The sequence below is a fragment of the Homarus americanus genome, unplaced genomic scaffold (assembly GCF_018991925.1).
Source record: "Homarus americanus isolate GMGI-L3 unplaced genomic scaffold, GMGI_Hamer_2.0 scaffold31629, whole genome shotgun sequence".
Classification (NCBI taxonomy): Eukaryota; Metazoa; Arthropoda; class Malacostraca; order Decapoda; family Nephropidae; genus Homarus; species Homarus americanus.
The window spans coordinates 44,023-70,656 of NW_024746562.1; the positions used below are offsets into that span (position 1 = coordinate 44,023).

At 44.6% G+C, this 26,634-nt stretch overlaps 1 pseudogene; it reads left to right on the forward strand.

The window, feature by feature from the left end:
* Positions 1-26,634, forward strand: part of LOC121879369 — a 34,519-nt pseudogene that overhangs the window by 6,773 nt on the left and 1,112 nt on the right.

Here is a 26,634-nt window from a genome sequence, read left to right on the forward strand (position 1 = left end):
TGCACTAAATGGAATTGTAGACTGAGCACTTAAATTTTTTCTTCATTCTTACTTATATTTTTCACCCTTGATTCCACCATCCCCAAAGTACGTGAAATATCCACAGACCTCTCGTCTTTTTCATGTTGTTTTATTACATCTAGTTTCTCGGCTAAGCTTATACACTTTCATTTAGCTTTTGAACCAGCACTACCATCACTTGCTCTCTTGCTCTTGTTGAAGAGGGGCACAAAAATGCTGTAAGAAACCTGAGGAAGTTTTTATGCTGTTCCTGTTCAGATGTGTGAAAACAAATGCCTACTGAGCAGAGACTGTTTATGCCAGTGATGCTGTGTCACCACTCACCAAGCCCGGCAGCCTCCGTGCACAAGGCGTGTTTTTGTTTTTTATTTGTATAATACATATCGGGATTTAGTTATTATTTATATGAAAATGTAATTTATTTATTTTTGTATTCAATTTTTGTCATAAAGACGAATAAAATAATGGGTGTAAATTGAATCGGTTCCTAAATTAACTGGGTTTTTAAATATGAATTATCATTAGTAGAATAGTCATTATTTGAGGCTTTCCTGTACCTGTGTTGAGGATGGTAGAGATGGTCTAGGGCAAGGGTCGGGGAACTTTTTTGGGTATTACCCAAAATTTTTTTTTAGTAAAATGAAATTACCCCCAGACTTTAAAGTACACTAGTACAGTAAACAAAAACAAGCCAATTTGCTCCTAAAATTGTTGGATATGGTATGGAAGTGTCTCTCATACCACATGCTTTACCCCCAAAATTTTTAGATTTACCCCATTTGGGGTAATTTACCCTGTTCCCCGACCTCTGGTCTAGGGTGACAAGTTCAAGTCTCTACCACTCTTTGGTGGTTCATTCTTATTATGCCTTATTACATCACATCAAGCTGCCCAGCACAAGAGGAACTATCACTGGGGTGTTTAAGCATGACTGAGTGATACACTAAGTCAGAAATAACAAAAACACAAAGTCAGAGACACACAGTAAGTGTAAACAAGAGCAAATATGGTGGGAACGAGTCATGGCAGTGTGCAGAGCCCTCTTGTGGCAAGAATTCGTACCACACCACTGCCCGCCAAATTCAAAGCAGCTCTGCCACTCCTCTCCTGATCGTCAGATCTCCGGGGTATCAACGAAACTTGCGGGCCGCTATATGTAATTGTCGGTGATGCAAAGCAACGGTTAATGGGACGTCACTTTCCGAAGTACACCTGTAATGCTTGACTCGGGTGTAGTGAATAAGTCTATTGTAGGACAACCAAGGTTCCTCTAATTCCAGAAAATAGATAATATTGCCCAACACAGCCCAAATTCTTTAAGAAGGAAGGTGTTAGTTGCCACCTCTTACCACACAACTGGAATCTTCATTCTTATCTTTTAACACACAGTACAGTGTTGTCCTTCACAGGCCTCCCCGAGCCCCTTCCTGGCAACAAAGGTCTTAAAACTGTTGGGTAGTTGGCAGACACTTTTTGTTTTGGTAAATTTATCTGAACAACTTTTATGTTAGGGGTCACCAGTACAGTATTAGCCCGCTTTACACGGTTTCACTTTCCGCGATTTCTCATTTACGTTGTACCTTGCCAGAACCGGACTTTCACTTTCCGCGGTGCATCTACTCATATAGCGGTGAAGTAAAATTTTATTTTATTTTTTATTTAGCTCATAAAATTCATACAAATTACCCGGCCAGAATATAATTTACATTGCTGGAGTTCTTACAATATGATGATCATTTTGAATATAAACATCATGGATTTTGCATTAGACATACAAATTTTAGATCTAATGTCATAATTTGGTTTACATAAAGCAAATATTTTATCTTTTGTGCAAAATATATGAAGTTTACATTCAAAATATTCCCTGACCTACAAGGAATCCAGAAATGTCAATTATATTATCCTAACTTTAGTCTGAGGTATTATTTATTACTAAACGTTAAAATCTAATGATTTCACCCACACATTTCTGAGAGAGGTAGGGGCTAGTGAGCTGGGAAGAGGGGGGGGGGGGATTTGAGTCCATTATTTGAATGGACATTAACCTGGCGACTGTATTTCTCTTAAATATTAATTGTGTGAGCATACCATCATAAAATTTAGATGTTATTTTTACTACAACATTGGTATTGTGTCGGAAAAAGTGGAGTTTGGTGGTCGGGCCAGTCTCTATTGGAATTAATCCCATATGTTCTGTTGTTCACTTTCCGCGGTACCCCGTGGGTTCAATTGACCGCGTAAATCGGGGTACTACTGTACAGTGCAGTAATCCAGGTTGGTGACATTTGAACTAACAGTGTTTTATAAAGTGTCTTGTTACTACTTTTGTTAAGTAATTTTGTGATTTTGATTCTAACTGATGCTTCCTAATATATCACTTTTAATCTTGCAGGATTTTACCATGCAGCATATGTGTTTGGGATAGAGTCACACATATCACAGTCCAATATCAATGGCGCTTTGGTCCCTCCTGCAGCCCTGCTCAGCATCATTCAGAAAGGTCTCCAGTACACAGAGGCAGAAATAATCATAGGGGAGGTAGGTTTATTTACAAGGCTTTATCTACCTAACAATTGATTCTTAAACACTGACTAAGAAACAAAACAAGGAATTTGTCGGAGTATAGTGAGGGGTGTGGCGGCTGAGTGATAAAACCTTTATGTGGGTTGTTCACGTCCAGTGCTCCTGATTCTCTCAACGGTAAATGTTTACAAAACCTGAAGATTGGGCACCCCATATATTTTACACGATGATTAATCTCCTCTCTCTCTCTCTCTCTCTCTCTCTCTCTCTCTCTCTCTCTCTCTCTCTCTCTCTCTCTCTCTCTCTCTCTCTCTCTCTCTCTCTCTCTCTCTCTCTCTCTCTCTCTCTCTCTCTCTCTCTCTCTCTCTCTCTCTCTCTCTCTCTCTCTCTCTCTCTCTCTCTCTCTCTCTCTCTCTCTCTCTCTCTCTCTCTCTCTCTCTCTCTCTCTCTCTCTCTCTCTCTCTCTCTCTCTCTCTCTCTCTCTCTCTCTCTCTCTCTCTCTCTCTCTCTCTCTCTCTCTCTCTCTCTCTCTCTCTCTCTCTCTCTCTCTCTCTCTCTCTCTCTCTCTCTCTCTCTCTCTCTCTCTCTCTCTCTCTCTCTCTCTCTCTCTCTCTCTCTCTCTCTCTCTCTCTCTCTCTCTCTCTCTCTCTCTCTCTCTCTCTCTCTCTCTCTCTCTCTCTCTCTCTCTCTCTCTCTCTCTCTCCTCTCTCTCTCTCTCTCTCTCTCTCTCTCTCTCTCTCTCTCTCTCTCTCTCTCTCTCTCTCTCTCTCTCTCTCTCTCTCTCTCTCTCTCTCTCTCTCTCTCTCTCTCTCTCTCTCTCTCTCTCTCTCTCTCTCTCTCTCTCTCTCTCTCTCTCTCTCTCTCTCTCTCTCTCTCTCTCTCTCTCTCTCTCTCTCTCTCTCTCTCTCTCTCTCTCTCTCTCTCTCTCTCTCTCTCTCTCTCTCTCTCTCTCTCTCTCTCTCTCTCTCTCTCTCTCTCTCTCCTCTCTCTCTCTCTCTCTCTCTCTCTCTCTCTACTCTCTCTCTCTCTCTCTCCTCTCTCTCTCTCTCTCTCTCTCTCTCTCTCTCTCTCTCTCTCTCTCTCTCTCTCTCTCTCTCTCTCTCTCTCTCTCTCTCTCTCTCTCTCTCTCTCTCTCTCTCTCTCTCTCTCTCTCTCTCTCTCTCTCTCTCTCTCTCTCTCTCTCTCTCTCTCTCTCTCCTCTCTCTCTCTCTCTCTCTCTCTCTCTCTCTCTCTCTCTCTCTCTCTCTCTCTCTCTCTCTCTCTCTCTCTCTCTCTCTCTCTCTCTCTCTCTCAGCCATTTTCAGACAAAGTTGCTAAATACCTGAAGGTATAATAATGTGAACTTTTATGGGTTGGATGACAAGCTGAATAAAAAGGTAAAAATAAAGTATTTTATTGGAGAGTACTGGTATTAATAAGCTCCAATTATTACAGTAACATATCTTTACTGATTAATAAATAACAAATAAACAATATTTGGCCCTCAAGACTGACAGAGGCAGACAAACTTTGTGCTGTCAGTTTCTATCCCCCAGGTCTCTGTACAGAACTGAGCGAAGAGTTTATATAACATTCAGTACCATAACCACTGGAGCTAGTTGTACAGACTATTCCCAGTGAAAAAGCCATCAATTTTAGCAACATATTACTGCTCACTTTGTACTGGTATGTACTAAGCTAAGACAAAAATTTTATCACCGTGCAAACTATTAGCTGTTTATACTCAAATTAATTGTTATCTCGCAAGGATTCCTGTAATGCAAGTTATATTCTGCTAAGTTTAGTCTGTGACATTTTATAAGAGAAAAACTTTAAGCCTAAAACTACCTTCATCCCATTAATTGTTATCACTTGGTGGCGGGTAGGAGGGGGAGGTGGGGTGTTGACAGCCAGGAGGGGAGATTAACAGGTAGTCAGTGGACGGGGAGGGGGCTTCATTTCAGATTTTTCTTAGGGAGGAGCAACACCATTACATGCTTAGAGTGGGGATCAGAATCCTGCTCCACAGTACAGTATTTGGCATTGACCGTGCAAACCTTTGACATGGTGACTGTATAATTAATTACTAAATTGTCATTAAATAGAGAATACTGTAGTAAAAAGGCTGTGATAAATAAATCCATTATTGTTTTTTAATTTTATTAAGAAAACAATAATGATACCAGCAAAGCAAACCTTTCTTGACCACATCTAGAGCACAACTATTGACTAAATACAGTGGTCCCTCGATTGACAAGCACAATTGGTACCACAGAGTCGTTCGTTAACTGAAAATTTCGTGAACTGAATCTATCACTTATGTATTTCAATGGGATATTGGGTAATTGGTTCCAACTCACAGAAAAAGTATACATACAAAGTACTGTATACCGGTAATAGAATTAACAAAACATTAAATATAAACTAAATACAGTACTGTACTGTACAGTATACTGTACAATAATAAATAAAAAACAATAGAATACTATATTTTAATTACTTTGAGGTGTGTATGTATATTCCCGGCAGCTTTGTTTACATATCAATCGGCTGATTGTAGAGGCAGTCGATGATGACATGCCATATTCTTTACAGAGTGCATTGGTTCTGATGCCTTTTTCATGTTTCATAATAATTTATGCACTGTATATTATCAATATGTGAACTAAATTTGAGAATGACCAATAATTTTAATGTAAAAATGCAAAAATATTCAAGAGACCAACAAACTCGATGTTCACTCCACTGTAAACAAAGTTAAACTGAGAAGCGTTGGTGGGTGATACGATCAGCTGTTGGGCTCACAAAAACTGTTCCCTGTACTGTATATATTATCAATACTGTATGTTAACTAAATTAGAATGACCAATAATTTTCATATAAAAAATGCAAAAATATTCTTGATATTTACTCCACTGTAACAGATGTAAACGTAGAACCGATTACTGTATTGGCGGACTGGCCGATCAGCTGATCGCAACAAAGGCGTGTTTCTCGTAAGGCAATCGTTAATAGATGTTATGCAGCGTTAATAGTACTGAAAATCCTTTGTGGAGCTAATTCATTAACGAAATCTAAATAAATTGAACTGCTTGTTAATGGAGGGACCACTGTAAATGCATCAGCTAATGTATTGACAAAACTAAATACAGGTAGTGAAAAAATCATCAGTGAACAAATCAGAATAGGATACATCTTTGACATACTCATTCTACAGCTAGTGGCTATTTCTGTTTTTGCATCAGAGGAATAACGGCGATGTTTCATTAACAAAATTATTGACTAGTTTTACCATGTCCTATGGTTTGACCATTTTCTGTTCATTAGTCATTAAAAGTAGGCTGGAAAGGAAGTCATCACCCATTGTTCTTCCCAGGTTATCTTTTATGCGTTTTAGCACCGAAAAAATCTTTCATTGCCACAGTAGTAACTGGAATAGCCAATAGTATTAAGTAACAAATTGATTGCTTTAGAAAAAGCTATCGGTAAAGCATTTAGAGTCTGGTACGCATCAAATAGTTCCTCGGGCTTCTTCTGATCTAAGAATACCTTCGCAGAATGCAGTTGTGAAGATAACATAACTGAATCAATATGCACAATGTAATGTTTAGAAAACAAAGCAAGATTTTCTTCATCAGGAATTGTTTAGATTGAACATCAAAAGAGGAGGTGGACTGCAGAAGATTAATGTTATTGCTAAACCTTAGATCATATTCAGCTGTGCACTTGTCAATTACTGAGAAGTACAACTATGACTACAATTGTTGTTGTACGCTGCTTCTCTGAACATTCTCTAGATGTTTTGAACGCTTCCCAAGGATGCTGTTTGACAGATATATAGGTTGAATTCTTTCTGCGAGCTGAGCCTTCATGCTGTTGAGTGTTTGCCGCTGGAACAACTATGCCGAGTTTAGTTGCAAACTCCTCTGCCTCCTCATACTGTTGATCATATTCACTATCAGATTAGGTTTGTTCGTGGCTGTAATGAGATCCACACTGTGTGGCTGCTAGCAATATGACTTTACTTCCTTGCTGCTATTCAGTTTATAAATGATAGGCAATGGGAAGGATGAAAATAGATGAATACATACTTATCATTTTGTTTAATTATGTATAGTAAAAATATCATTGAGATGTTCTCACCAAATTCAAATTCGTCTATCTGAAAAAGGAATATATAATACAATTTACCTTGGGAGGAACAAGCCAGGTTCCCCCCCTCAATATTTTGCAGCTCCTCCTGACTTACGGCGGAGTTAGGGACCAACATCCAGGTCGTAGAAATTAGGAATGCTTAAATAACACATAATCGAAACTTTGGGTCTCTTTTTCTTCTCAGCACCACAAAACACTTCAAACATAAGCATAGCCATTTAAAGTGAATTACAGATGAAAATTTTGTCTGTGTACTAACTTTGGGACTCAAAAATACATAATTTGACCACATTTTGCACGACTGAGGCAGGTCGTAAGTGTGGGTGGACGTAAGTCGAGTCGGTCGTAAGGAGCAAGTACCTGCATATGCCCGTGGAGGGGGAGGGTCAGAGAATCAGGAATAAATTACACAAGGCAGGGATAAGTTTTCTCATATAATGTCATTGACTTGACTTATGAGACTATAACTTACATTGCTGGAATTCTTGCAAGATAGTGATTAATTTGAGTATAAACATCCCATAGTTTACACTTGACAAATTTTAGTATAGTAATAAACTTAGTACATTTGAGTACAGGTTGTGATAATTTATGCAGTAGCTCAGCATTTGTGGTTGCAGTTTCAAAGCTTCGTGACATCACTAGTGTATAATGCGTCTCCATATGCCCTGGTTTATTCACTGATTATTTGTCCGGTGCAAAAGTAGCCAAATCAAGCCATCATGTATCAATTAATTTTAAATTATATTTTATAAAGTAAAATGTTATAAGACAATGGTTTAGTAGTGCTGTTAATGTGTGTAAGTGTCTTGGCGTGTCACCTCACCTACTGCCTCGCCACTTCACCTCGCCACACCTCACCCTTCGTCATTACCTCACCCTGTCACCTCACCTCGCTCATTAGCTCAGCTCAGAATTACAGTGATTTATTACTGTATTATTTAAAGTTTTTAGTATTGTATGTATATTTAGAGAAATAGTTATATTTGCACAGTAATTATAAGTACTGTAGACCCAGAGTAGAAAAACCCGGCATTACCTAAGCAGGGATAGAAATACACGCCTGGCCGTCCGAGGCGACCAAAATATCAGAAGGGCGAGTAGATCTTAGAAATTGACTTGTTTTTAATCGCCCGGCAGGCGACGAGCATGTCATACTCACAGTGTCTAGGAGCTATCCAGTAGTTTAAAAAAAAAAAATAATATTTTTGACAATCTGCTTTACCATAAGGAAGTGCTTAGTGCCCGGTTTATAAAAAGCATTGCAAGAGCAAACGTGTCGAGGCGTGAACCCGCCGGACTTGGTCATTGTGCCCTGCTGCTCCCAGGGAGTCGGCGATTTCAGTGCAACTAATATCTCTGTACAGTATTGACGAGGTGTCTAACTAACACACGCATTATTATTAATCATCATGAGTCGCCAAAGGGGACTGTTTGATATGTGAAAGAATGTTAATCCACCACCAAGCAAAAAAAAATAAATAAAAAAATAAAGAAGAAAAGATAGAGCAGCAGCGTCACTATGAACAATCAACACGATCTAGATCATTCCAGATGTCATGGTATGGGGAGTTTGACTGGCTGCTGTATGGTACTGCTTCAGAGGTCAAAGATTTTGCTCATAATAGTATGTAGTGTTATCTCTACAAAATGAGTAAGATATCACCTGTTTCAAAACTGTCCTGGCAGCAGATAAATGAATCATACAGAGAAAAGTGTTACTCCATTCTACACTTAGTTGACCTTCTGCTGTCCATTCCAACCTGTTCTGCCATTGCTGAATGGCTTCAGTCGGGTCGGGCTCATCAAGACAGACTGACGCAGCTGACTCCACCTATGACCACTTGGCAGATCTCTCAGTGGTTCAGTTGCAGTCAGAATGTGTTCGCAACTTCAATCCAGAGCAAGACAACAGATTTTTAATAACTGGGGCCCGCCGTGTTGATGGGTATAACCACACAGATGGCTGCAGCACAGAGGAAGTGCTGGACTAAATAGATGAGGAGCATAAACAGAAACTTATTGACCAAATACAGTGAAGAATAAAGCCCCCAGTTACCTGCAGTTACAACTGTACATACAGTACAGTAGTTTTATAAGAGGATCTAAAATTGTTTATAAATTTCAGCTAATGATATAAAGTAAAGTAAACAAGAAACAGATTAATTATCTATGTTATAATAATATGTTGTGTACGCCAGTGTTTGAAGTTTGAATATTTTATTTAATTTTTATTTTTACGGGAATTGGCCCACTCGGGCACAGGTCGAATGACCCCTGCAGGGGCCTGGGGCGAACAAATAAGAATAGAAAGAATTTAAAAACATAAAAGGAAAAGGTTATATTAATCTACACCCAGAAGATGCAAGAAAAAACCAGCTTTTTGAAGTGAGACATTGTTTGAGTATGGAAACACAGGAGGCAGAGCATTCCACAGTTTGGCTGTGTGAGGAAAGAGGATGCTATACGGGTTATTCTAGTGTGACCGACATCCACAGAAAACAGTGGGCACACTATACGCGCTAATAAACATTGGGAAGGGCTAGTAACTTAGGTTCTCTTAACCCAGCTGGCTACCTGAAAAAAGAGCAAATTTCTACCTGGCAAACGGTTGTTCTTCCCCACGCACCAACCATGTGAGGATGCAGCTAAATATGATGCCATCTTTCATAACACCAGGCCCTGAGCACAAAGGTTTGGGGTGATTTTCTCTCAATTTTTTTCAGATTTTCCAGTAATAGCTCATTATTTCAAAATTGCTATTTTCTCCCAGACTCGGAAATAAAATTTGGACAGATTTTCCCCGTTTTTTTTTTTTTTTTTTTTTTTTCCCAGAAAATGCTCCCAATTTTCAACCTTGGAATTTGTTCCCATACCTGGAATTTAGGGAATTTTCCCCCAAAAAATCTGACCAAATTTCCATTCTGGGGTTATTGGAGAATACTGGATTTGGGGGGTTCCACCTGACGGAAATATTACTCTAATATTAATAATAATAATAATAATTAACGGTTTATTGAAAAAGTTCTGCAGCCCAAAGGCTGAAAATATACATTGGACATAAATGAATTATTACATACATTGGTGGTTTAACAAAAGCCTTCATTAGAGAAAGGTAAAGGAACATACAGTGAACATACAGATTAATGTTTACAGTGGAGGCCATGTACGGTGAGGTGTTGAACAGCAGACACGTAGTGTAGTAACTCCCTCACAGATGGTGTTATGAGGGACCTCACGTGGTGTAGTAACTCCCTCACAGATGGTGTTATGAGGGACCTGACGTGGTGTAGTAATTCCCTCACAGATGGTGTTATGAGGTGCATCCGTGGTGTAGTAATTCCTCACAGATGGTGTTTTGAGGGACCTGACATGGTGTAGTAATTCCCTCACAGATGGTGTTATGAGGTGCATCACGTGGTGTAGTAATTCCCTCACAGATGGTGTTATGAGGACCCCATGGTGTAGTAACTCCCTCACAGATGGTGTTATGAGGGGCCTGATGTGGTGTAGTAACTCCCTCACAGATGGTGTTATGAGGGACCCCGTGGTGTAGTAATTCCCTCACAGATGGTGTTATGAGGGGCCTGATGTGGTGTAGTAATTCCCTCACAGATGGTGTTATGAGGGCCTGATGTGGTGTAGTAATTCCCTCACAGATGGTGTTATGAGGGACCTGATGTGGTGTAGTAATTCCTCACAGATGGTGTTATGAGGGACCTGATGTGGTGTAGTAATTCCCTCACAGATGGTGTTATGAGGGCATCACGTGGTGTAGTAGTTCCCTCACAGATGGTGTTATGAGGGACCTGATGTGGTGTAGTAATTCCCTCCAGATGGTGTTATGAGGACCTGATGTGGTGTAATTCCTCACAGATGGTGTTATGAGGGACCTCATGTGGTGTAGTAATTCCCTCACAGATGGTGTTATGAGGGACCTGATGTGGTGTAGTAATTCCCTCCAGATGGTGTTATGAGGGACCTGATGTGGTGTAGTAATTCCCTCAGATGGTGTTATGAGGGACCTGATGTGGTGTAGTAATTCCCTCACAGATGGTGTTATGAGGGACCTGATGTGGTGTAGTAATTCCTCACAGATGGTGTTATGGGGGACCTGATGTGGTGTAGTAATTCCCTCACAGATGGTGTTATGAGGGACCTGATGTGGTGTAGTAATTCCCTCAGATGGTGTTATGAGGGACCTGATGTGGTGTAGTAATTCTCTCACAGATGGTGTTATGAGGACTTGATGTGGTGTAGTAATTCCCTCACAGATGGTGTTATGAGGGACCTGATGTGGTGTAGTAATTCCCTCACAGATGGTGTTATGAGGGCCTGATGTGGTGTAGTAATTCCCTCAGAATGGTGTTATGAGGGACCTAACTGGTGTAGTAATTCCTCACAGATGGTGTTATGAGGGACCTGATGTGGTATAGTAATTCCCTCACAGATGGTGTTATGAGGGACCTGATGTGGTGTAGTAATTCCCTCACAGATGGTGTTATGAGGGACCTGATGTGGTGTAGTAATTCCTCACAGATGGTGTTATGAGGGGCCTGATGTGGTGTAGTAATTCCCTCACGGATGGTGTTATGAGGGACCTGATGTGGTGTAGTAATTCCCTCACAGATGGTGTTATGAGGGACCTGATGTGGTGTAGTAATTCCCTCACAGATGGTGTTATGAGGGACCTGATGTGGTGTAGTAATTCCTCACGGATGGTGTTATGAGGGACCTGATGTGGTGTAGTAATTCCCTCACAGATGGTGTTATGAGGGACCTGATGTGGTGTAGTAATTCCCTCACAGATGGTGTTATGAGGACCTGATGTGGTGTAGTAGTTCCCTCACAGATGGTGTTATGAGGGCCTCACATTGGTGTAGTAATTCCCTCACGGATGTGTTATGGGGGCCTGCGTGGTGTAGTAATTCCCTCACAGATGGTGTTATGAGGGGCCTCAGTGGTGTAGTAATTCCCTCACGGATGGTGTTATATGAGTGAGGTGTGGTCCCAGGTCTTCCTATCATTGGAGCACCAGGTGCGTCTTGATCCTTCGGTGGTGTGTAGTAATAAATAATAATAATAATTAACGGTTTATTAAGATAACGCTAGCGGCGAAGGCTGAAAATATACAATGAACAGAGGTGATATGGTGAAATGTGTGCGTGTGTGTGTGTGCGTGTGTGTGTGTGCGTGTGTATGCTTGCGTGCTGCTATAATCACCAAGTATTTGTTTTTAATGGGCAAGTTAGATTAATGCTTTTATTGTTGTCTATATCTTCCTTATTTCTTCAATAAACCATTTAAAGGTGAACTTATGTGTGGCACTTCAATGTTATAAGCTTGGTTGTTTACAGCTTGACACTGGCTGGCACACAAACATAGTTGCTAGCCTCTGCACCGGGCAGCACTGTAACTGGCTGGCAGAATTGAGTAACTTGTGGGTGAGACAGTACAGCTACTGCTACCTCTACTGTACGTGTGTGTTTTAGTTATAACAATCATTTAGTGACTAGTCTCAGTTGCCTCAACACATTAGTGTAAAGAAGCACAAATATTTTTGGCGTTCTTTGTTTTCAGAAAAAATGAACGTCTCTTGTGGTTACTGTAATGGATATATTATATTGCAGGATGGATCTGAGAGACTGATGGACAGTCTTAGTCTAATTGATGCTGTGATGCCTGATGTTGTGGCCTCCAGACAGCAGCAGAACCAACAGCCAAAAGCAGTTGTTAAAACAGAAATTCCAAGTACAAATGGTGATGAAGGTGGGTTAACAGGTGAAGATCTTGGTCTGTTCTAAATAATGATTAAATGATGCTTCAGAGAGTTTGAACCTTTACAAAACTATACGTGAGATTTTAAAAATAGAAATATTATCAAATTAATAGTTTATCAGATTATACAAATACTCTGTACTGTACTGCTGCTTAATACTCTGTTGTTCATAGCCTGTACTGTTGTTTAATACTCTGTTGTTCATACTGTACTGTACTGTTGTTCATACCTTTTCTGTCTGCATGTGCTGTCAACTCAGTAAATCCTCTGTCAGTTTTCCATTTTACCTCTCATTATGCAGTGCTGTACAGACAGGGAATGTTCTAAGTAAGACACCCAGCCACAAGTTTGAACCTCAGAGTGTGGTAGTGAAGCAGTACCCAGGCACTCACCTATCTGGTAACTGTGTGAGAGTGGGAGGTGGTATGGGAGTTGATAACATCACAATAACAACAGGCAATCATAGTGCATAGGAGATATAATCATACTGCAAAAGTGCTAAAGCTCACATACAGTTCTCAGATTGGTGGTGTTTGGCTACTGTTTCGCTACCATAGGTCTTGCACTCAGAGGTTCAAAAGTGTCTTCTGTCCTAAGCAAAATATTCCCCTTCTGAACCATAGCGAGCCCTGGTCTGGTGTTTCTCAATCTCTTCCTCTGTTTTCACATCTCCTAAGTGTATTTGATTATACATTCTATTCTCTCTTTTCAGGCACAACTGGTGAAACTATGGATGTGGACAATAGTGTTGAAATTCCTCTAAGCAAAGCAACAATCTTAAGAGGTCATGAGTCTGAAGTATTTATTTGTGCTTGGAACCCTACCACCGACCTTCTTGCCTCAGGGTATGTTATGTCTTATGTGTGTGTGTGTGTGAGACCAGTATAATTTACATACTGTATACTTTAGAGTAAGTAATTAACATCTTACAGCCATGGATGTATAATTATGAACATTCATTATTCAATGACCTGTAGGTTATGGCGCCTGGAGTACCATTAAACATCCCGCAGATGTTTTGTCTAGTCCGAGTGTTGCAGTATGATGCCAATCTCTCTCTCAGTAGTAGGTATTTATTTAAACACTGAATAGATTGCTCATGTGTGGTAATTGGATACTTTGCTTCACACTTGCAATGCATCAAGTATGTTGAATAATGGCACCGCCAGTTAAGAGTGATTCATGGGTCAAAGCGATCGTTAACCAGCCGGTTGTTTATACACGTAATGTAAACACAGCTGACTCTAGTTCTGCTTGACATTCCACGGAGGTGACTACTTCCTCCTTCGAGAACCTTCTAGAAGCTTGACCCATAGATCGCTCTGGTAGCGATGATGGAATTAATCTCTACGGGCGTGGCAAAGCCAAGTCACTTAGTAGTCTTGAGCTGGACCCCTTAGAGGAAAGATCTACACCTGGACCACTTCATTACGAGCTCGCCTAACACAAGAGCCTGCCTCAGTAGTAGTGAGACTCACAACGAGAACTCTTCCAGTAATAGATCACGGGGCCAGTCTAATTAACTGTACAGTATCTAGACTTATAAATATCACACTGTTCATATACACCAGTTTTGTGTAGGATAACTCCTCCTTTTTTGGAAGGCGTGGGCCAGTTGGACAACAATTATCGACAGTCTCGGGCATCTTACTGATATTAGCGGGACTCTAAATAACTACAGTACAAGCAAATTACTTTTAAGTGAGACTGTATACTGACAAATCTCACTCCTCACAGGCCTACATGTGTGTGCGTGTGCCCTTCCGAGGAGCCATTCTGCTCACCCCACATGAGGAGGAGGCTAGAAAAGGTGCCTAACTTAGCCTGCCTAAAGAACCAACCTGTCCGGGCAACCGCACCTAGTAAGGTCATCCTTATGTGGTCGAAAACACAATCAAAATCACAGATCCAAACAAAACAAACCATACAACCTCTTATGGTCACAGCATGGAATGTCAGGACCCTTCTGGATACTGGCACAAATGAGAGTCCTGAAAGAAGAAATGCCCTTGTGACAAGAGCTGACTAGGTACAACATCGACATAGCAGTCATCAGTGAGTCCCGGCTCCCAGATTAGGACCAGCTCAATGAACTGGGGTCTGGCTATACCTTCTTCTGGAAGGGTAAGCTTACTGGGAAGAAACCGCATTTATGGAGTTGGCTTTGCCATCCGTAGCATCATACACAGGCTAACTGAAATGCCCATTGGGATCAACAAGCGCCTCATGATGCTTCGAGTCCCACTGAATCACTCACGTCATGCCTTTTTCATCAGTGCATGCGCCCCAACACTGGATGCAGAGGATGACATCAAGGAGGGCTTTTATGTCGACCTTGACAGAGTGCTAACCTCTATCCCCAGAGAAGACAAGGTTGGCGACTTCAATGCCAGAGTTGACAGAGATGCTAACATTTGGAAGGGAACCACAGGGTGAAATGGACTATGCAAGTGTAATGCCAACGGCCTACTCCTCCTCAGCAAAGACGATGAAGGCCTCCTTCAGCGCTGGAAAGAGCACTACCATTCATTGCTCAACCGAAACACCGATGTGGATGTCCTGACTACCCAGCAGGTCCCTCAGCATCCAAAGCTGACCCACCTCAGCTATCCTCCATCCTTGGATGAGGTAGTTGCACATCAAACAGATAAAAAATAACAAAGCCTCAGGGCTGATGGAATCCCAGCCGAGGTGTATAAAAGCAGGACCTCTGCACAGCCATCTCAATCTCTCCTGGAGAATATATGGGAAAAGGAGGAAATCCCCCAAGCTCTTAAAAGATGCCTCCATTGTCAATATTTATAAGAACAAGGAGACGGTCAGACTGTGGCAACTACCGTGGGATCTTGCTGCTCTCCGTAACTGGCAAGATTATCGCCAGAGTCCTCCTAAACAGACTTCCTGGGGAAAATTTCCTCCAGAATCTCAATGTGGTTTTAACCATCACATTGGCACCACTGACATGATCTTTGCTGCCGCCAGATACAGGAAAAGTGCAGAGAACAGCGTCAGTGACCTGTACATGGCTTTCATTGACCTTACCAAGGCCTTGACTCGGTCAACAGGAAGCCCTCTGGTGGACCCTCAGCCATTTTGGCTGCCCACCAAATTCATCGCCATTGTGAAACCCACGATGGTATGAACGGCAGTGTCCTGCACAGCGGCACCCAGTCAGAATTCTTCCCCATCCAATCGGGGTTAAACAAGGGGTGTACTGGCACTCTCTTTTCCATTTTCTTGGCTGCCAATTTAGCCAGTGGGGTGAACATCAAGTACCGGGTGAGAGGGGTCTTTTCAACATAAGACGACTCCAGGCAGAACAAAGGTGTCGGCAGCTTCCATAACTGAACTTCAGTATGCAGACGACCTCACCCTTGTTGCTCACACTGAACACGACCTACAGGAGATCCTAAACACCTATGCAGATGCATATGCACACTTTGGCCTTGAGGTGAATGTCACGTAGACTCAGATTCTCTTTCAACCTGCCCTGGTTCAGACACACCTCCACCATCCATCCAGCTTAACGGTACTACCCTCTCTAATGTTGCCCACTTTCGGTATCTGACCCACCTGTCCACCACCGCAGACATCGATGAAGCTCGGATCAGATGTGCATCTCAAGTCTTTGGCGGACTCCCAAAACCATGTCTTCGGCTGTAGGGAGCTGAAATTATCTACAATGCTGCCCATATATCGAGCAGTGGTCCTCCTCACCATGTTATATGGCAGCAAGACATGGGTCACTTGCAGGAGTCACCTCAAGGCACTTGAAACTTTCACCAGCGTAGTCTACTTTCCATCCTCTTGCCGACACCAACTGTAGGAGCATCGAGGCTACCATTATCCATGAACAACTCGCTGGACTGGCCATGTTACCTGCATGGATGACAGTAGACTGCCAAAGCAGCTGCTGACAATCACCCAATGAATAGTACACGTAACTGGCGGGCATTGAAAAAGTATAAGGATATTCTTGAGACAAACCTGAAAAAGTGCCTAATAGACCCCCACATAGAATCGATTAATCTTTATAATAATAATAATTAACGGTTTATTGAAAGAGCGTAGCCAGAAGGCTGAAAATATACAGTTACATGATAGGGGAATGGGTTTCGAATTACAAATAATATACAAATAACATAAGTGATATAAATAAGATATATATAATAACTAGATGGGGAAAAGCTCAAACTACAGGCATTTCAACATAGTGACAGTGCAAGAAGTAGTATTTACTGGGGTGAATACTCTGGTTTATTACAAGTTATTGATAATTTTTACAATGGTTGGGACTGGGCTGTTCTTATAGCGATCAGTTCGTACTGCGTATGGGCTGGATGCGGTTGTGGTGTCGAACAGCAATTCTCGGGCTAGGGATCTCAGGTGGTAGTAGGAGCGGTGTCGAGGATGGTGCAGAAGCTTCTTACTAAATTTGCAGATGAGGTCGTGGTGATGGTCAGTGAAAGTCGAGGTCAGTGCGTTGGCGCTTCTTGATATGTGGAGTAGGAAGGAGAATAATCTCGCATGCCCTCTTTTGCACTTTTTTAGGTGTTTACGTTGTGTGGCATTTAGGGAGGAAGACCATGAAGGGGAGGCATAGGTGAGCTTGGGAAGTATGAATGTTGAGTAAACACTGAGGCTCGGGTGCAGGAACTCCAGGGACTTGAGTCAGCAGAGGAGGTGGAGACAGAAACTGGAGGATTTGACAACTTCACTGGCGTGTGGTTTCCAATGTAGTTTGTTGTCTATGGTGATCCGAGGAGTTTCGTGGAATCTACAACCTGGAGTGTGTTCGGACCTAAATTAATGGAAGGGGTGGGACAATGTCGGAGGAGGTTGATGTGCATAACCATGGTCTTGGTATGGTTGATGGTGACGTGGTTGTTGGTGGCCCAGTTTTGGAGACTGTTCAATAAATCCTGAAGAGGCGGTATAGTCGGGAGCAGAATTGTTGGCCTGATCCCAATGGTGGAGTCGTCGACATATTTCCAGCAAGCGAGGGTTTCTCTTAGGGCATCATTGATAAGCATAAGGAAGCAGAGTGGTCCCATCTTGGTGCCTTGGGGACACCACAGGTGAGTGACTGAAAGGTGGAGACAGCCCCTCGGAAGGCGTACAGCTTGGCGTCGGTCACTGAGATCTGTAAGCCATGGTATAAGACTTCTCTCTGAAGCCGAGGTCAATAGCTTTATTGATGATTATATTGTGGTCGACTAGGTCGAATGCTTTAGTGAAATCAATGAAGGCGACAGCTACAGACGTTTTTCGTTTCTCGAGATGGCGGTATATGTATCGAGAAAGCTGACAAGACAGTGAGTGGTGGAGGAAGTTTTCATATTGCCAATTGCTGAGGTCTCTGACTCCTGTAATATCAGCATAAGTCAGTCAAACACAAAACTTTCCAGAATTAGGCTGGGTATTGGGGTGATTGCAATAGGTCGTAGCTGATTTAAGGATTGTGGCTGGTTGACTTGGGCACTGGTGATACATAAGAGGTCTTCCAGTCACTGGGCATCTGGCTTGACTGAGAGAAGCATTGATGATGGAGCATAGGTTTAGCAAGCTCCGGGAGAACCCTTGAAGAGTTTCTTTGGTAAGTCAATGGGGGTGGTAGAGCGTTTTAATTTTAGTTTGTCCAGACGTTTTGCTACTTCAAATTCTTCTACTAAGTCAGTGGGAAGGGGGGGCTGGTAGATAAGCAGGGAGAGTGGTTGTGTCACGCCGGGGGAGCGTCTGGCATATAGTAGCGAAATGGTTATTTGATTGCTCAGCTGCGTCAACATTAGTTGGAGGAGCACCACACAAGAAGGTGTCAATACTTTCGAGTTAGCCAGACTTCAAACCAAGGCAGACAAGCATCATCGGAGAAGACGCCGCCGCCGCACTAGGATGCGCCCATGTGCAATGAATGTGGACGACCCTGCCGGTCCTGTATTGGCCTCTTTAGTCACCTCAAAACTCACCAACCTAGGTGACATCCCTCATAACTCGTATCATTGTATCATAGCTGGATGATCGTCATATTTGATTCTGAGTGACAGCAAAATAGTAGTGGTACTAGTTTGTGCGTGTATGCGTGCCAATAATAATAATTATAATAATTAACGGTTTATTGAAAGAGCATGGGAGCCCAAAGGATGAAAATAAGCAGTCACATAGTTAGGGAATGGATCACTTGATTGTCAAACATAAGTGATACAAATATTATTTATAATAACTAAGTGGGGAGAAGGTTATACAACAGGGCATCTCAACACAGTGACAGTGCAAGAAGGTAAGATTGACTGGGAGTGAATACAATGGTTGATTACAAGTTGATGATAATTTTTACAATGACTGGGACTGGGTTGTTCTTGTGACAATCAGTATGTGCTTGTTGGCTGGATGCAGTTGTGGTGTTGAACAGCAATTTGTGGACAAGGATCCTGAAGCAGGTGTTGGTGTCGAGGATGGTGCAGGTTCTTCCCAACCACCACCACCACCACCCCACCACCACCACACCCGACCCCACCACCACACCTGACCCCCACACCACCACACACCTGACCCCACCACCACCACACCTGACCCCACCACCACCACACCTGACCCCCACCACCACCACACCTGACCCCACCACCACCACACCTGACCCCCCACCACCACCACACCCGACCCCACCACCACCCACACCTGACCCCACCACCACCACACCCCTGACCCCACCACCACCACACCTGGACCCCACCACCACCACACCCCGACCCCACCACCACCACACCACCACACCTGACCCCCACCACCACCACCACCCTGACCCCCACCACCACCACCACACCTGGACCCCACCACCACCACCACACCCGACCCCCACCACCACCACACCCACACCTGACCCCACCACCACCCACCACACCCGACCCCCACCACCACCATACCCCCACCACCACCACCACACCTGACCCCACCACCACCACCACACCGACCCCCACCACCACCACCCACACCTGACCCCACCACCACCACACACCCGACCCCACCCACACCACCACCTGACCCCCACCACCACCACCACACCTGACCCCACCACCACCACCACACCCGACCCCACCACCACCACCCCACACCTGACCCCACCACCACCACCACACCTGACCCCCACCACCACCACCACACCTGACCCCCACCACCACCACCACCTGACCCCACCACCACCACCCCACACCTGGACCCACCACCACCACCACACCTGACCCCCACCACCACCACCACACCTGACCCCACCACCCACACCACCCCCCACCCACCACACCCTGACCCCACCACCACACCTGACCCCCACCACCACCACACCTGACCCCCACCACCACCACACCTGACCCCACCACACCACCACACCTGACCCCCACCACCACCACACCTGACCCCCACCACCACCACACCTGACCCCACCACCACCACACCTGACCCCACCACCACACCACACCTGACCCCCACCACCACCACACTGACCCCCACCACCACCACACCTGACCCCCACCACCACCACACCTGACCCCACCTCACCACCACCACACCCTGACCCCCACCACCACCACCACACTGACCCCCACCACCACCACCACACCGACCCCACCACCACCACACCATGACCCCCCACCACCACCACACCTGACCCCCACCACCACCACCACACACCTGACCCCCACCACCACCACACCGACCCCCACCACCACCACACCTGACCCCACCCACCACCACACCACCCCCCACCCACCACCACACCGACCCCCACCACCACCACACCGACCCCCACCACCACCACACCTGACCCCACCACCACCACACCTGACCCCCACCACCACACCGACCCCCACCACCACACCGGACCCCCACCACCACACCCAACCCCCACCACCACACCGACCCCCACCACCACACACCCCACCACCACACCTGACCCCACCACCACACCCGACCCCCACCACCACACACCGACCCCACACACCACACCCCACACACCCAACCCCATCACACGCCACACCACCCACACGCCCCACCCATATTTTGTACAGGCCCCACCCACATTCTACAGGCCCCCACCCACATCTTGTGCCAGGCCCCACCCATTATCTTGTACAGGGCCCCCAACCATTATCTTGTACAGGCCCCACCCATTATCTTGTACAGGGCCCCACCCATTTGTACAGGGCCCTCCCATTATCTTGTACAGGGCCCCACCCATTATCCACAGGGCCCCACCCATTATCTTGTACAGGGCCCCCAACCATTATCTTGTACAGGGCCCCCCAACCATTATCTTGTACAGGGCCCCCAACCATATCTGTACAGGGCCCCAACCATTATCTCACAGGGCCCCAACCATTATCTTGTACAGGGCCCCCCAACCATTATCTTGTACAGGGCCCCAACCATTATCTTGTACAGGGCCCCCAACCATATCTTGTACAGGGCCCCAACCATTATCTTGTACAGGCCCCCAACCATTATCTTGTACAGGGCCCCAACCATTATCTTGTACAGGCCTCCAACCATTATTTTGTACAGGGCCCCAACCATTATCTTGTACAGGCCCCCAACCATTATCTTGTACAGGCCCCCAACCATTATCTTGTACAGGGCCTCCAACCATTCGTACAGGGCCCCAACCATATTCTGTACAGGGCCCCCAACCATTATCTTGTACAGGCCCCCAACCATTATCTTGTACAGGGCCCCCAACCATACACAGGCCCCAACCATTATCTTGTACGGGCCCCATTATCTTGTACAGGCCATTATCTTGTAAGGCCCAACCATTATCTTGTACCGGGGCCTCCCAACCATTATCTTGTAGGGACCTAACCATTATCTTGTACAGGGCCTCCAACCATTATCTTGTACAGGCCCCCAACCATTATCTTGTACAGGGCCCCCAACCATTATCTTGTACAGGCCCCACCCATTATCTTGTACAGGGCCCCTAACCATTATCTTGTACAAGGGCCCCCAACCATTATCTTGTACAGGGCCTCCAACCATTATCTTTACAGGGCCCCCAACCACTATCTTGACAGGGCTCACTCATTATCTTGTACAAGGCCCCACCCATTATCTTGTACAGGGCCCCTCATTATCTTGTGGGCCCACCATTATCTTGTACAGGCCCCAACCATTATCTTGTACAGGGCCCCAACCATTATCTTGTACAGGGCCCCCAACCATTATCTTGTACAGGGGCCCCCAACCATTATCCTTGTACAGGGCCCCCAACCATTATCTTGTACAGGGCCCCCAACCATTATCTTGGACAGGGCCCCCAACCATTATCTTGTACAGGGCCCCCACCCATTATCTTGTACAGGGCCCCAACCATTATCTTGTACAGGGCCTAACCATTATCTTGTACAGGGCTAACCATTATCTTGTACAGGGCCTCCACCCATTATCTTGTACAGGGCCCCAACCATTATCTTGTACAGGGCCTCCAACCATTATCTGTACAGGGCCCCCAACCATTATCTTGTACAAGCCCCCAACCATTATCTTGTACAGGCCCCAACCATTATCTTGTACAGGGCCCAACCATTATCTTGCAGGGCCCCAACCATTATCTTGTACAGGCCTCCCACATTATCTTGTACAGGCCCCCAACCATTATCTTGTACAGGGCCCCAACCATTATCTTGTACAGGCCTCCAACCATTATCTTGTGGGGCCCCCAACCATTATCTTGTACAGGCCCCCCAACCATTATCTTGTACAGGCCCCCAACCATTATCTTTGGGGCCCCAACCATTATCTTGTACAGGGCCCCCAACCATTATCTTGTACAGGGCCCCCAACCATTATCTTGTACAGGGCCAACCATTATCTTGTACAGGGCCCCCAACCATTATCTTGTACAGGGCCCCCAACCATTATCTTGTACAGGGCCCCACCCATTATCTTGTACAGGGCCCAACCATTATCTTACAGGGCCCCCAACCATTATCTTGTACAGGGCCTCCAACCATTATCTTGTACAGGGCCTCCAACCATTATCTTGTACAGGGCCCCCAACACCATTATCTTGTACAGGGCCCCCAACCATTATCTTGTACAGGGCCCCAACCATTATCTTGTACAGGGCCCCCACCCATTATCTTGTACAAGGCCCCCAACCATTATCTTGTACAGGGCCTCCAACCATTATCTTGTACAGGCCCCCAACCATTATCTTGCACAGGGCCCCCAACCATTATCTTGCACAGGGCCCCTCAGAAGCTAGGGCTAGGGCTCCCGGCACTTACAAATCTTAGGATGCCGTATGACATTGTCAGGTTTCCAAAATAATTCACAACATACTCTCAGGCATGACTGATACATTCACCAACATTTGGCGACATCTATGTTTTTGTTAAAGCATCATTAGTGAAAACCTTTTTGCCCACTGATGCTGTTGTCACATCTTGTTTTGTTGTGTACCTTTCATGACAACTTTGTAGCCCCAATCAGCTATTCTAATATGTCCATATGTACACATGTGCTCAATATCATAATATTAGGTACTGTATGTATCTCTTGTGTTATGAACAGTTTGGAATGTGAACATGATTTTAATTCCTGCCAACATGAGGTGTAGCTTAGAATTAAAGGCCAAGATTTTTTGCATAACTTACTCTGTGGCTTACAGTTGGGGCAGCTTATATTGGTAATGCCAGAGAAATATTGTCTGCACAATCAGGAAGTTCACACATAGGTGAAGGGAAGTGAATTGTAACAGACATTTTTATTACAGATCAGGAGACAGTACTGCGAGAATATGGAACATGAATGACAACACCACATCCCCAAACCAGCTAGTTCTGCGACACTGTATCCAGAAAGGGGGCACAGAAGTCCCTAGTAACAAGGATGTAACATCTCTTGACTGGAATGTAAGCAAACAGCTAAATCACTGCTAAGTAAACAGTTAGTACTGAAAACTAGGCACCTAGATTGTTAACAGGGTGAAGTACACCTTTTCTTATATACATTGAGACATTGTTATATATCTATTTGACAAATTTCATAACCGAATGACAGAACACATATTGAATGACAATCTAAAATAACTGTTCGTTCATGCTAACTGAAATGATTGACATAAGTTATGAAGTTGACAGACGTGAACAATAAACCGACAGTCTACATATAGTTTGAGAATGTAACAATTGGAGAATGACATACCACCAACAGTTATTTTAGATTGTCATTCGATATGTGTTCTATTTGGTTATGAAATTTGTTAAATAGGTATATAACAATGTCTCAATGTATATGTGAAAAGGTGTACTTCTCTTCATAATGTCCTGCTCTCCTCATAATGTCCTGCTCTCTTCATAATGTCCTGCTCTCTTCATAATGTCCTGCTCTCTTCATAATGTCCTGCTCTCTTCATCCCACTGCTCTCTTCATAATGTTCTGCTCTCTTCATAATGTTCTGCTCTCTTCATAATGTTCTGCTCTCTTCATAATGTCCTGCCTCTTCATCATGTTCTGCCTTCATAGTTCCTGCCTCTCATAATGTCTCCTGCTCTCCATAATGTTCTGCCCCTCTCATAATGTCCCTGCCTTCATAATGTCCTGCTCTCTCATAATGTCCAGCTCTCTATAATGTCCTGCCTTCATAATGTCCTGCCCTCTATAATGTCCAGCCTCTTCATAATGTCCTGCCTCCCATAATGTCCTGCTCTCCTCATAATGTCCAGCCTCTTCATAATGTCCTGCCTCCTCATAATGTCCTGCTCTTCATAATGTCCTGCTCCCTCCATAATGTCCAGCCCACTTCATAATGTCCTGCTCTCTATAATGTCCAGCCTTCATAATGTCCTGCTCTCTTCATAATGTTCTTCTCTCTATAATGTCCTCTCTCTATAATGTCCTGCTCTCTTCATATGTCCTGCTCTTCATAATGTCCAGCCACTCCCATAATGTCCTGCCTCTTCATAATGCTTCTGCCTCTTCATAATGTCCTGCTCTTCATCATGTCCTGCTCTTTCATAATGTCCAGCTCTTCATAATGTCCAGCCTCTTCATCATGTCCTGCTCTCTTCATAATGTCCAGCTCTCTCATAATGTCCAGCCTCTATAATGTCCTGCTCTATTCATAATGTTCTGCTCTCTTCATAATGTCCTGCCCTTCATCATGTCCTGCTCTCTTCATCATGTCCCGCCTTCCAAATGTCCAGCTCTTCATAATGTCCAGCCTTCATATGTCCTGCTCTCTCCATAATGTCCAGCTCTCTTCATAATGTCCAGCCCTCTAATGTCCAGCCTCTTCATAATGTCCTGCTCTATTCATAATGCCCTCAATGTCCTGCCTTTCATCATGTCCCTTCATAATGTCCAGCTCTTCATAATGTCTTGCTCTATTCATAAATGTTCTGCTCTCTTCATAATGTCCTGCCTTCATCATGTCCTGCTCTCTTCATCATGTCCAGCCTTCATAATGTCCTGCTCTCTTCATAATGTCCTGCTCTATCATGTCCTGCTCTCTATCATGTCCAGCTCTCTTCATAATGTCCAGCTCTTCATAACTCCCTCTCTCATAATGTCCTGCTCCTCATCATGTCCAGCTCTTCATCATGTCCAGCCTCTCTCATAATGTCCTGTCTCTTCATCATGTCCAGCCTCTCATCATGTCCTGCCTCTTCATCATGTCCTGCTCTCCATCATGTCCCGTTTCATCATGTCCAGCTCTCTACCATGTCCTGCTCTCTTCATAATGTCCTGCCTCTTCATCATGTCCTGCTCCTCTTCATAATGTCCTGCCTTCATCATGTCCAGCCTCCATCATGTCCCGCTTCTTCATCATGTCCTGCTCTCTTCCATCATGTCCAGCCTCACCATGTCCTGCCTCTATAATGTCCTGCTCTCTATGTCCGCTCTCTTCATCATGTCCTGCTCTCTACTCAATCCGCCTTCATAGTCCTGCTCTTCATCATGTCCAGCCTCATAATGTCCTGCTCTATAATGTCCTGCTTTCATCATGTCCAGCTCTTCATCATGTCCTGCCTCTTCATCATGTCCTGCTCTTCATCATGTCCTGCCTTCATCATGTCCAGCCTTTCATCATGTCCTGCTCTTCATAATGTCCTGCCTCTTCATCATGTCCAGCCTTCATCATGTCCCGCTCTCTTCTGTCCAGCCTTCATCATGTCCTGCCTTCATCATGTCCTGCTCTCTCTTCATCATGTCCGCCTCTTCATAATGTCCTGCTCTTCATCATGTCCTGCTCTCTTCATCATGTCCCGCTCTTCATCATGTCCCTTCACAGTCCTGCCCTCCATCATGTCCTGCCCTCTCATCATGTCCTGCTCCTTCAATGTCCGCCTTCATCATGTCCCTCTCTTCATCATGTCCAGCCTCTCATCATGTCCTGCTCTCTTCATAATGTCCTGCTCTTCATCATGTCCTGCCTTCATCATGTCCAGCCTTCATCATGTCCTGCCTCCTCCATAATGTCCTGCCCTCTATAATGTCCTGCTCTCTATAATGTCCTGCTCTCTTCATAATGTCCTGCCTCTTCCATCATGTCCAGCCTCTTCATAATGTTCTGCCTCATACCCTGCTTCATAATGTCCAGCCTTCATCATGTCCAGCTCTCTTCATAATGCTGTCCCTCTCTTCATAATGTCCAGCTCTTCATAATGTCCCGGCTCTCTCTTCATCGTCCATCTCTTCATAATGTCCTGCCTCTTTCATCATGTCCAGCTCCTTCCACATGTCCTGCCTCTCCATATGTCCAGCCTCTCTTCAATGTCCTGCTCTCCATCATGTCCAGCCTCTTCATAATGTCCTGCTCTCTTCATAATGTCCTGCCTCTTCATAATGTCCTGCTCTCTCATCATGTCCAGCCTCTTCATAATGTCCTGCTCTTCATAATGTCCTGCCTCTTCATCATGTCCAGCTCCCTCCATAATGTCCTGCTCTCTTCATAATGTTCTGCTCTTCATAATGTCCAGCCTTTCATCATGTCCTGCTCTTCATAATGTCCGTCTCTTCATCATGTCCAGCTCTCTTCATAATGTCCTGCTCTCTATAATGTCCTGCTCTCTTCATAATGTCCAGCCCTCTTCATCATGTCCTGCTCTCCATAATGTCCTGCTCTCTTCATCATGTCCTGCTCTCTTCATAATGTCCTGCTCTTCATAATGTCCTGCTCACCT